Source organism: Vicia villosa, linkage group LG1 (genome assembly GCF_029867415.1).
Source record: "Vicia villosa cultivar HV-30 ecotype Madison, WI linkage group LG1, Vvil1.0, whole genome shotgun sequence".
NCBI classification, from domain to species: domain Eukaryota; kingdom Viridiplantae; phylum Streptophyta; class Magnoliopsida; order Fabales; family Fabaceae; genus Vicia; species Vicia villosa.
This window is the reverse complement of record NC_081180.1, coordinates 205,466,022-205,478,279: the sequence shown is the minus strand read 5'-3', so window position 1 is coordinate 205,478,279 and position 12,258 is coordinate 205,466,022.

Genomic DNA, 12,258 nt, shown 5'->3' with positions numbered 1-12,258 from the left:
TTTTCAACAAACTCAAGACAGGCGTAAGCATTGCATCTCATGAATTCTTTATTGAGCATATTCTGCTACATAATTTCAAATGTTAGCATCAGAAAGAACTTGCACAGGGTACAACTAATGACTGAAAGTTACCCCGACAGACAAGATTACTCCGAGAAGCAATGTCTCCTACGTATACAAGGGGCATGACACGTTTTGCTCAATCAATCTGGGGACATCAAGTCAAAATTCCAAGAAACTCTCAAATGCCTATATCAAGTGAGTTTCAAACTATTTCCCGATCAATTTGGGATAATCATGTCAAAATACAAAAATCCCTCAGAAGCATCAACAATCAGGGGCATGCACCCAAGTGGGGCCGAAGCTACCGCCCGATCAGTCAGGGGCATCATACTAAGTACTAGGGGCATGTCTCCCATAGGACGCATCTCATAAAGTCCTCGCGAGGCGAATCTTTCCAAGTTCCTACTAGCAGGGGCAAACCTATGCAAGGCCAGTTTGACACTTCGATCAATATTTATTGGTGTGTCCTAATCAATACAAATCCATGAATGGCAGCTATAATACTGGGGGCAACTTTCAAGACACCCATGTCTCCCCACAGAGTCGGGTTCACAAGATCATATCCCATCAGAGCAATCCTCAAGAAAATATCTTCAAACATACTCGTCCCGACAAAGATATGGCTCCCCAACAAAGTTTACATCTTCAACACTATCGGTTCTCCAACACTTTGCTCTTCTCTAACATGGTTTATTAATATCTCTAATCCCCTTTCATACCCCAAAATTTGCCCTCATATATTTTCATATGTCATTTTATTTCAAATAATTGACATTGCCCAGTGGGTAAGGATTTAAGTGTACAAGAGTGCGAGGCCCTGAGTTCGAATCCTACTTCTAACTTTTTTCTTTTTATTTGATTTCTAACTTTAGTTTTAATTTTATTTCCACTTATTATTAAAAATCACAAAAATAAGTTTTTTTTATTATTTAAATTATTATTTTTGTTTTCCATTTTAGGAGTATTTTTAAAATATTTTTTCATTTAAATGTTGATTTTATGCATTTTATAGCTCAAAAAATCTAAAATAAAAAATATTAATTTTGGATACCAAAATCAATGTAAATAAAATTTGTATTAATGATTTTAACGTAAATATATTTTCCTTTTCTATTGTTTGACCTAACTTTTGTAATATAAATACATCACTAATCCTAACCTTTCCGGGAAAAAAAAACCTTGCCTCACACTAACACTTTCTTTCCCATACACCACTAAAATTCCTAAATACCCCTACAAACCTTCACGTACAGTAGCAACAAACATCATCAAAACCAATCTTCACCATATTATCACTATCACACGAAATTCAAAATAAGCCTTAATCATCACCTACAACTTTTATCATCACCATTCCATGAATCAAACATGAATCCAACCATCAACCAAATATAACCTGCACAAAAATACCTTCAAACAAACCAAATCAAAACTACAAAAGACATTCCATAAGCAACAATAAAGCTAACATATTTGTTCTTTTTTTTTCTTTTTTTTTTTGCAGTTAAAGACACAAATTGAAAGAGCATGGGAATCCAAAACCGACGCTGCTAAAGCTCGTTGCCGACGAAATCGAATCAGACTTTCGCGTTCGCATGCTCTGCCGCGAGAAGGTTGCACAATCGCCGAACCCCTTTGACCGTGACTCACCGACAACAACCATCGCGACGAATCTCTAGCTCGTTCCCGTCGGAAACAAGCCGCTTATCCTCACCGATCTCTCTCCAGATCCGATTCACGGTTCATCACTATCCGACGTGTACCCAGAAGCCACCGCTGGTAAAGCCTGCTATCTCCATCGAAACACCGCCATTCATCTCACTATAAGTGTAGTGTCGCCCTCGGTTTTTTCTATCCCTCGTAAGAGAGATACGAACTGACTCTTCTTTTGCTTTTGAGTTTTGAAAATCAGAGAGTCGCCACCGACTTTTATTTTATCCAATTAAGGAAAGGTTTATAAAAGAAACAAAAAAAGATCTTTAAGAGATTTTGGGTTCGGGGGTAGGTTATACAAAGGGAAGGTATTAGCACCCCTTTGTATCCATGGTTATCCATGGGCTCTTAATTGCTTAGCTCACTTGTTTTGAATCATTTGTCTTGCCTTGAAATGCTTGTATGTGGTTTTAAAATACCTTTGTAAATTGGCTTTGTAATGATCCTTGTGCGGATGTATACAAAGTGTTTTATCTTTCGAAAGATGTTTTGAAAAAAGAGCTTTAACTTCGTAATGATCCTTGTTTGGATATATACCAAGTATTGTCTTTTTTGAAAGTTTTATTTTGAAAAACAATGATATATGAGACATTTGTTTGTTTGGATTTGAGCAAGCAATTAGGAGATCTACCCTAAGTTTATAAGGTCTTTTCCTATTTCCTTTAGAAAATTCTCCTTTTATCGGATGTAAACAAAAGTTTGAATTTGTATTTGAAACAGTAGAATTTGATTTTGAAAAGTGTAACAGAGGGATTACCCTAAGAGGTGCAAGTGTGATTGTGTTCTGATTCATATATTTTTTATCTTTGAAGTTAGCGTCCTAACGCTTCAATTTTTATCTTTGACATACACGCAGTTTTATATGTACAGGAATTAAAATGCGGGAATGAAAAATGCGGAAAGTAAATCTACGCTATTGCATCGATTGTGCGAGAAACGTAAACTACGCTATTTACATGATTTTGACAACCTATACACTATATCTATGTATTTAAATTACAATAAGATAAAGGAACGTGTTTTTTGATTTTTTGCATGGTAGATTTTAATTAGAATTAATGCATAATTAATTTAATTAAAATGAGAAAAAGGTAGAAATAAAATTTAAACCTAAAATTAAGTTTTAATTATGTTCATATTGCTTATTAATTAATTTCAAAATAAAACTAATTTTTTTGGATTTTTGAAGTTGTTTTGGAAATTTATTAAGCTAATTAACATATAATTATATAAACAATTATACAAATAATTAAACCTTAAAAACAAAAATATTCTAAATATGTACAAAATTAGTTTATAATATATAAACTAAATTTAATAAAAATAACAAAAAAATTCTGATTTTTTTGATAGGTTGAAATAATTGAAAAGCAAATATATAAATATATAATAATTAATTAAACAAAATATTTTAATTATTAAGAAAAATAAAATATTTTTGTGTCAAAAATTAATAGATTATTTCATAAACCTAAAAATATTTTTATTATATTTTTTGATTTTTTAAACTATTTTAAATTAATTTTAGAAGTTAAATCAAATAAAAAAAGAAAATAAAATAAAGCTGTGATCCTGTGTGGTAATTTGTGGAGCCCATGATATGGATGTTGTTTTGATGCGTTGGATGTGTTGTAAGATTAATCCAGTGGCTTAGATTGAGGGACACATGATGCACACGGATAGAGGTGAATCATTGGATCATTCAGAATTTAAAAGTCCAACGTGGGACCCATGTTTGATGACTGGCGAATGGAATGGAGCAAAATTGCCACGCGTGCTGGTCAAAATTTCTACCTTACTATTCATCATCTTCTTCCTTGGTACCTGCGGAATTTCCTGCAAACTTACCTGCGGATTTTCCTGCGGATTTTGCTTCCAAATCTTCAATCTTTTGAACGACCTACAAAATGAAAATAAAAAAGAACAAGGGCCACCCAGATCACCTAATTGGACCTTTCTAAGCATGATAGCGTTGTTAGTTTTGCCATTTGGAGCTTGCATCATGGAGAACGAAAGCTTCACATGTTTGAAGCTCAAAAATGGTGGAGCTTCAAAACCACGTTAAAGCTTGCATGTAATCACTCAAATCTACTCTATGTCATGCCATGAGTCCATTCAAGTGGTTAGTTTTCATTCTAATAGGGCATGCATAAGAAAACGAAAGTTACATATGTATGTTCATGGAAAACACTATGCATGAGTTGTGACTCTCATGGGACCATGTTAAGAGTTTATTCTTACTCTATACTACTTTAGAAGATGATTGAAAGTGTTTGTTTGTATTGATAATGGTTGGAAAGCATAAAAATAAAAATTACAAAGTTATGGAATTTTTTTGAGAATTTTGTGAATTTCTTTGCTATACTCTTGCTATATTTCGTGTCTCTTACATTGATGAAGCATACTACTTCATTTATAAGCAAAGAGGTGCTTGAAATTGAAGCTAAGAAGCATTGATTGCTTTGTTGAACTTTTGATTTTTTTATATTAAAAATCTTTGAATTTTTTACCATGGCTTGCTCTTTCTTGGTCTCTCTTGCTCTAGGCCTGCTTTGTACTTCCTCTTGTTGCAGAAAATAAGCTATCTTGATGACTCAAACAAGAGACAAAGCTTTGGATAAGAATCTTGCACCATTTCTTTTTCAATTTAACTTTAAATGTAGTAAAATTAAACCAAAAAAGAAATAAAAATGTTATGGGCCTTTGGTTGGTCTTGGAGGCCCTTAACATTGTTAGAATCATGTTTGGATCATGAAAACTTGGCCCCTTTTGGAAAAAAACATTTTTGATCAATGTTGGTTTCATGCATTTTCCCAAAATATAGCCAACTCCAACAAGGCATAAATCCCTCAATTTTTATCATATGAAGGAGTTCTTGTACTTTTTAGAAACCTCGAGATGTCCTCTACAAGCTACTTTGGAAACTTTTTTTCATTTGGAGAAGTTATCTTGATGTTATGGCCTTTGACAAAAAACCACTTTTTGTTGACTTTGAAAATGACCTGTAATGTCTAAGCTCATATTTTTCAAATGGTGAACCCAATGACCATGGGATCAACTGCATTTGAAAGATAATTGAATTTTCTTCAAAACAAGATTTGTTTTGAATTTTTTAAATGAACGAGGAGAGAGTTATGGCCGGTCAAAGTTCAGTTGACATTTTAGGAGAAAACCCTAATTTTGAAACTTAGGGTTTTGTTGATTTTTGATCTTTCCTTGATGAATTATGATCAACCAATGATCAAATGATGAATCTTTTGACAAAATATGGATGATGACAAAAAATTTCATTTTTGACTGTCTGTTGACTTTTCGGTCAAACTGGTCGTATGTTGACTGTTTGAGCTGCTGACTGCACGTCTGAGCGAATTGAAGTTTGAAAATTTGTATGGTGGTATTTTGAGATATATGGAGGTCCATGAAATCCATTTGAGGTCTCAAAAAACTTGTTCTCCTGAAAAAAAAAACCCTAGTTAGGGACTGTTCGTGTAGGAGACAGTTAAGCGTACCTGATTTTTGTGCAGTGTTGAGTCTCTGTTGATCGTGTGATTATCAGAAGACTTCTAGAACAAAAATAGGTGAATTTTGAAATGCAAAATATTGATTTGATTGATGGTACAAAACACGGAGAATTGCACTGTCAGCGGGTTTGACTGTCAACTGATTGTTCAGGCATTAACATAGCAGTTAAAGTGAAAATTCAACAGTTAAAGTTAATTTTTTCTTTTTGTTTTTTGTTGTGTTAATGGTGAGAATTTATTTACATGAGTTGTTAGAAAAACACAGACATAATAAATAAATAAAATATACTGTACGCGAACGAAATTACCGATAATAACCTTGAAAAATATTTAAGGCACAGAAAAAATAAATATTTAACTGGCAGAAAACACACAAAATATTATCTGGATAATTAAACTACGGTACGACAGATAGTATGACATTTAATACTGACAGTACAAATATTACATAATATAATGAACAGTATGACAAATAAACGGTACATTATTTGAAAATAAAAGATACGACAAACTTTAAAAATGACGATTAAAAACCCATGCTATAAATAATAACATATAGATGATTGGGAGTGTAAACAACCCAGGTCCGCATTTTTCAGGACTATGCAGACAGAAAAAGGACATGATCACCACCACGACGGTGATGACCATAAGAAAACACGTATCCATCCATTTTGCCATTTTTGCCGGGGAAGAAGGGAGAATGAATATGATGTAGAAATTTGAGAGATGAGTTGAAATTTGATGTGAGAATTTATGGAAAAAATGAGAGGTATTTATAGAGTGAAAAGAAGGATAGAGACGTTGGGGAATGAAGTGATTCCGTACAAAAAAGGAAAATTTGAGTGGTAGTAGGATTTGAAAGAAAGTGTATGGTAGGGTTTGAAAAAGAGAGATGTATAGAATAAAGTTAGGATTTGATTTTGAAAGAAAGAGATTTGAAAAGAAAGGAAAAGATTTTGAAAATAATAGAATATAGTACAAAAATTAGTGGGAAACAAAAATTAATAATAATTTACTCGTTACCAGTACAGTCTGAATCCCCGGACTTTGCGCCTGCAAAATTTAATTCTGTACCAATTGCGTCAGTACTATCTATCTGCAAAAAAATCTCAAATAAACAACGTGTGTGAAATGATAAACAGTACTTGGAGTTTGTGTAAGAATAAATTCAACAGCGAGCCAAAATACCGTATAATAAAAATTCTAAAAACCGAGTATTCATAAAATCAGAAAATAAAATCCAAGATTATATGAAACTCTCAATTTTTAGACAGAAGTCTGTTGCCTTCTTCTTTGAAAAAGATGTGGGCAAATTTTGGGGTATAACAGTTGCCCCTATTCAATCTTCTTAAACCTGATTGGAATCTGAAAGTAGAAGATGATTGAATATTTAGATGCCCTGAAAATTTGCACTTACCTCCACCAGAAGTGATGCTGGAATTTGTCTTTGAATGTTTGTCTGAGAAATGTTGTTGGCAGATCGAAACATTACCTGAGATGGGCTTTAAGATGCCATCTGGCAAATGTGTTGATGGTTTGTTCACCAGAATGAATCCATTGATTATATCTTGATGAAGGATTTGAAGACCTCTGCGTTGACCGTTTCGAAACCGTCCGAGGTTACCGCTTTAAGTCTTGGAGGATGATTGTTACGGAACTGTCCAAAGTTTTTCCGCTTTAGATTTTGAAAGTTGATCTATGTGGAACCGTCTGAGGTATCAGCTTTAGATCTTTGAAGGTTGATCGTTGTGGAATCGTCTGAGGTATCAGCTTTAGATATTTGAAGGTTGATCATTGTGGAACCGTCTGAGGTATCCGCTTTAGATCTGTAGGTAGATCATGAAGGAACCATCCAAGGTATCGACTTAGATCTGTGTTGCTTGTTTTTTGAGTTGATAGGTGTTTTGAAAAGAAAGATCCCTTCAGAATGAATCTTTGGCTTGATTATATCTGAGAGGGATGTTCGTCTAAATAGAATTCAGGGGAACACTGCATGTGATTGAGAACACTTTTGTTGAGGATATTCGTCCACCTGGAAAAGTCAAGTTAGTGACATGCAATGTCATGATGCATGTATATGTTGAGATTCTCGAACTAAAGGAGAAATATGCATGTTATGTATGTGTTTGTCATGAAACATTATATGCTATGTATGAATATGCGTATGATGTATGACTCATGCAGTTTAGAGCGTATCAAACTTCTGGTTGGGAAAATAAATCCTTGCTTGCTATTTGGAAATGAAGGCATTGTGATTGTTGATCATCTTTGCTATCTTGTTCGAGTATACTCGGCTGGGGAAATTCCTCACGGACCAGAGTACTCTGTTGAGGGATCTTTGACTACTGCTTGGAGATGAAAGTAATTTGAAAGTTCTAATTTTGATGCCCTTTAAATGGGAGTGAGAAAGATGCATAATCCTCTGATGCACTATTTGACTAAGCCTTGGTGTGGAGGATCACACTTTCTGGGGATAGTGATCTTGAACAGCCCTGCTGGGGATAAGATTTCTCGAATCACTTTGTTGGAGAGAAAAATCTCATTGAGGAATTTGCTGAGAAATGCATCTCTGTTGGGGAGCTTTTCTTCTGATGCTGGTTTCGGGATGATGTCCAGATGATTGGGACATTACCTGAATGTTATTCTTGTTTTTCTTATAAACATCAATCATATTCAAATGCATATGTTCATTCAAAATTATCATTGGGACGTTTATGTATTCAAAATAGAAAAGTGAAAACATTGATTTTGAGCATGAGCTGTATTGATTTTGAAAGAGAGCCATAATAGGCGGATTAGTACAAGGAGACAAAAACCCTAGTAGTAGGAAATTGTCATAACACTTTGAAAAGTACTTATAAAGGGAAATAGCTATGTGAAAACAATCCAGTCAAGTTTCAACTCTGCTATTGCCAATCTGTCTTCGAGTATCTCATCCCTCACTTGTTGGAAGAAAGTAATTGGACTGATTGGTGCCTTTGATGTGTTAAACCTTGAAGGTGAGTAGGTAGCCAAACGGTACATAGTCGTATGCTTTATTCCCTAACTTTTGCCTAGGCTGTCCTTTCAGGTTTTCAGCCTACCGGGATAATTATATTTTTTAGTCTCTAATTTTTGCCTGGATCGCCCTTTCAGGTTTTCAATCCACCGAGACGCTCATTTTTGCCTAAGTCGCCCTTTCAAGTTTTCAACTTAGCGAGCTTTTCTTTAAGCGAAATACTTTTTGACTATGTCCGCATTTACAGGGTGTGGGAAATCCTCGCCATCCATAGTGGTAAGTAACATGGCTCCGCCGGAGAATACCTTCTTGATTACAAACGGTCCCTCGTAAGTGGGAGTCCACTTGCCCCTGGGGTCACCTTGTGGTAGGATGATGCGTTCAATAACCAAATCACCGGTTTGATATGCCTGACTTTTGACTTTCTTGTTGAAGGCTTTGATCATACGTTTCTGGTACAACTGACCATGACAATCGTCTTCGTCTAGATCGGCTTCTTTTATAATCCTTAGGGAAGGAATCTGAATTTCAATTGGAAGAACTGCCTCCATACCATAGACTAAGGAGAATGGAGTTGCCCCTGTTGAAGTACGCGCTGATGTGCGATAACCATGAAGAGCAAAAGGTAACATCTCATGCCAGTCTTTGTAGGTTACTGTCATCTTTTGTATGATTTTCTTGATGTTCTTGTTGGCAGCTTCCACCGTGCCATTCATCTTTGGTCGATATGGAGAGGAATTATGATGTTTGATCTGGAACTGCGTGCAGAGTTCAGTAATCATTCTGTTGTTTAAATTTGTGCCATTGTCTGTGATGATCCTTTCAGGGATGCCATACCGACAAATGAGATTGTGCTTGATAAACCGAGCCACAACATTCTTGGTGACAGAAGCAAACGAGGCTGCTTCTACCCACTTTGTGAAGTAATCAATAACGACTAGGATAAAACGATGTCCATTGGAGGCAGTAGGTTTGATTTCTCCAATCATATCAATACCCCACATTGCAAAAGGCCAAGGAGCCGTCAGGATGTTTAATGGGACTGGAGGTACATGTACTTTGTCGGCATATATCTGGCATTTGTGACAGGTTCTGGAGTGACGATGGCAGTCTGTCTCCATGGTAGACTAGTAATAACCTGCTCTTAAGATCTTTTTAGCCATTGTATGTCCACTTGAATGAGTACCAAAAGCACCATCATGTATGTCTTCCATAATCTGTTCTGCTTCCTTCTTGTTTACACAACGAAGCAAAGTCGAGTCATGGTTACGTTTGTACAGGATTCCATTACTTAGAAAGAATTTAGCAGCAAATCTTCTTAGAAACTTTATGTCGTTAATGGATGCCCCTTCAGGATACTCTTGAGCTTCGAGATATCTTTTTACTTCATGGAACCATAGTTTTTCTTCCATTCCTTCGGTATCAATCTCATTGCAATAGGCTGGTTCATCCTGTCTGTAAATGGTGATCATTGGCGCCTCATTGTCCCACCTGACTTTGAACATAGATGACATGGTAGCTAATTTCCTCAAAGTAAGGAATCAAAATCAGCACATATTCTTTGTAAGGAATTAGATTCGGGTGCTTCGTGTCCCATTCCTCTTTGACTTGATAAATTACAAGCGCCGAGTCTCCGTAGACCTCCAGGAACTTGATTCTTAGATCGATTGTAGCTTTGAGACCCAGAATACATGCTTCATAATCGGCTATATTGTTAGTGCAGTTGAAGCATAATCTGGTAGTGAATGGTGTATAACCTCCTGCAGGGGAAATGATCACAGCTCCGATGCCATTGCCAAGTGCATTAGAAGCTCCATCAAAAACCATAGTCCATCGGGACCCTGGCTCGGGTCCTTCCTTCGGTCCTGGTTGTTCATAGTCAGTAACTAGCATAATGTCTTCATCTGGGAAGTCAAAGTTTAACGCTTGATAATCATCCACGGCTTGATGAGCCAGATGATCAGCTACCACACTTCCTTTGATCGCTTTTTGCAATGTGTACTGGATGTCATACTCTGTTAAGATCATTCGCTATCTTGCTATTCTTCTAGAGAGAGCAGGTTTTTCGAACACATACTTGATAGGATCCATTTTGGAGATCAGGAAAGTGGTATGGTTTAGCATATACTGTCTTAGTCGGCGAGCCGCCCATGCTAAGGCACAGCAAGTTTTCTCGAGCATTGAATATCTTGTTTCACAATCGGTAAACTTTTTGCTAAGATAGTAGATTGCATGCTCCTTTCGGCCAGACTCGTCATGTTGCCCCAGTACACACCCCATTGAATCTTCTAATACTGTTAGGTACATTATCAGAGGTCTTTTGGAGATATTCTTTGATTTTATCAAAGGCTAATTGGCATTTGTCATTCCATCTTTCCACTTGATCTTTCTTCAACAGTTTGAAGATTGGCACACAAGTAGTAGTCATATGGGCAATAAATCGGGCTATGTAATTCAAACGTCCCAAGAATCCTCTGACTTGTTTCTCGGTACGGGGTATGGGCATTTCTTGAATGGATTTGATTTTGGAAAGATCAACCTCAATACCCTTGCTGCTGACGATAAAACCTAAGAGTTTACCGGATCTTACTCCAAAGGTACACTTGTTCGGATTCAGTCGCGACCTGTACTTCTTGAGTCTGTCAAACAGCTTGTGCAGATGACCCAGATGTTCTTCTTCGGTGTTGGACTTTGCAATCATATCATTGACATAAACCTCTATCTCCTGATGAATCATATCATGGAACAAAGCTACCATTTCACGCTGATATGTAGCTCCTGCATTCTTTAAACCAAAGGGCATTACTTTGTAACAAGGTGTTGTGAAGGTTGTTTTTTCCATGTCTTCCGGCGCCATCTTGATTTGATTGTACCCTGAGAATCCATCCATAAAGGAGAATACCTTGAATTGTGCAGTATTGTCAACCAGTACATCGATGTAAGGTAAAGGGAAATCATCTTTGGGGCTTGCCCGATTCAGATCTCTGTAGTCTACACACATTCTGACTTTCCCGTCTTTTTTAGGCACAGGCACTATGTTAGCTATCACGGAGGATAACTCACAACTTTCAGAAAGCCAGCGTATAATTGCTTCTCAACCTCGTCTTTGATCTTCTTGGACATATCGGGCCTACTTCTTTGCAGTTTCTGCTTAACTGGAGTACTACCTTCTTTGATCGGCAGGCGATGAACCACAATATCCGTGTCAAGGCCAGGCATATCTTCATAGGACCAGGCAAATATCTCAACGTAGTCTTGTAACATTTGAATCAGTCTTTGCTTGACACTGTCTTCTAGATCAGCCCCTATCTTGACTTCTTTCTTTTCTTCGTCACTGCCCAAGTTGATAACTTCAATTGGTTCTTCATGCGGCTGTATAGTCTTTTCCTCTTGTTCTAATAGCCTTGCAAGTTCCCTCGGTACTGCACAATCTTCCTCACTTTCGTCCTCAGTTTGGTAGATCGGATTTTCAAAGTCATGACTGGCAATAGCAGAATCGTTACCAACAGGATCTAGAGTGAATGTGAATCTGCATTTATTTATGTGGGTGTGTGTAAGAACATATAGCTATTTGAAAATGAATAAAGCAAAGAAAGAAAAAGGATCACAAAATTTGAATATGCAAACGTCCCATGATTTTATTGAATGAACATGATCATGGTATGACAAACCCTTATAAAAAGGACCAGTGTGCTTCGGGCAAGGCACCTGGCTTTTAAGTTCATGGTTCGATAGTACAGGAACCATTTTTATCTTTGAACATATAAACAACGAAAACAGGAAATTGCATTTACTCTTGATCAAAGGAGATCACATCCTCAGCTTCCCAGTTGTTCAATCCATTGTTGTGAGCAGGGAGTATCCAGCTGTTCCAGTTGCAGTTGTCTTCTTCATCTTCCACAGCATTGATTTCTTTGGTGGGGAAATGAGCTGTTGATCCTTCGGGATAAGTAAGATACT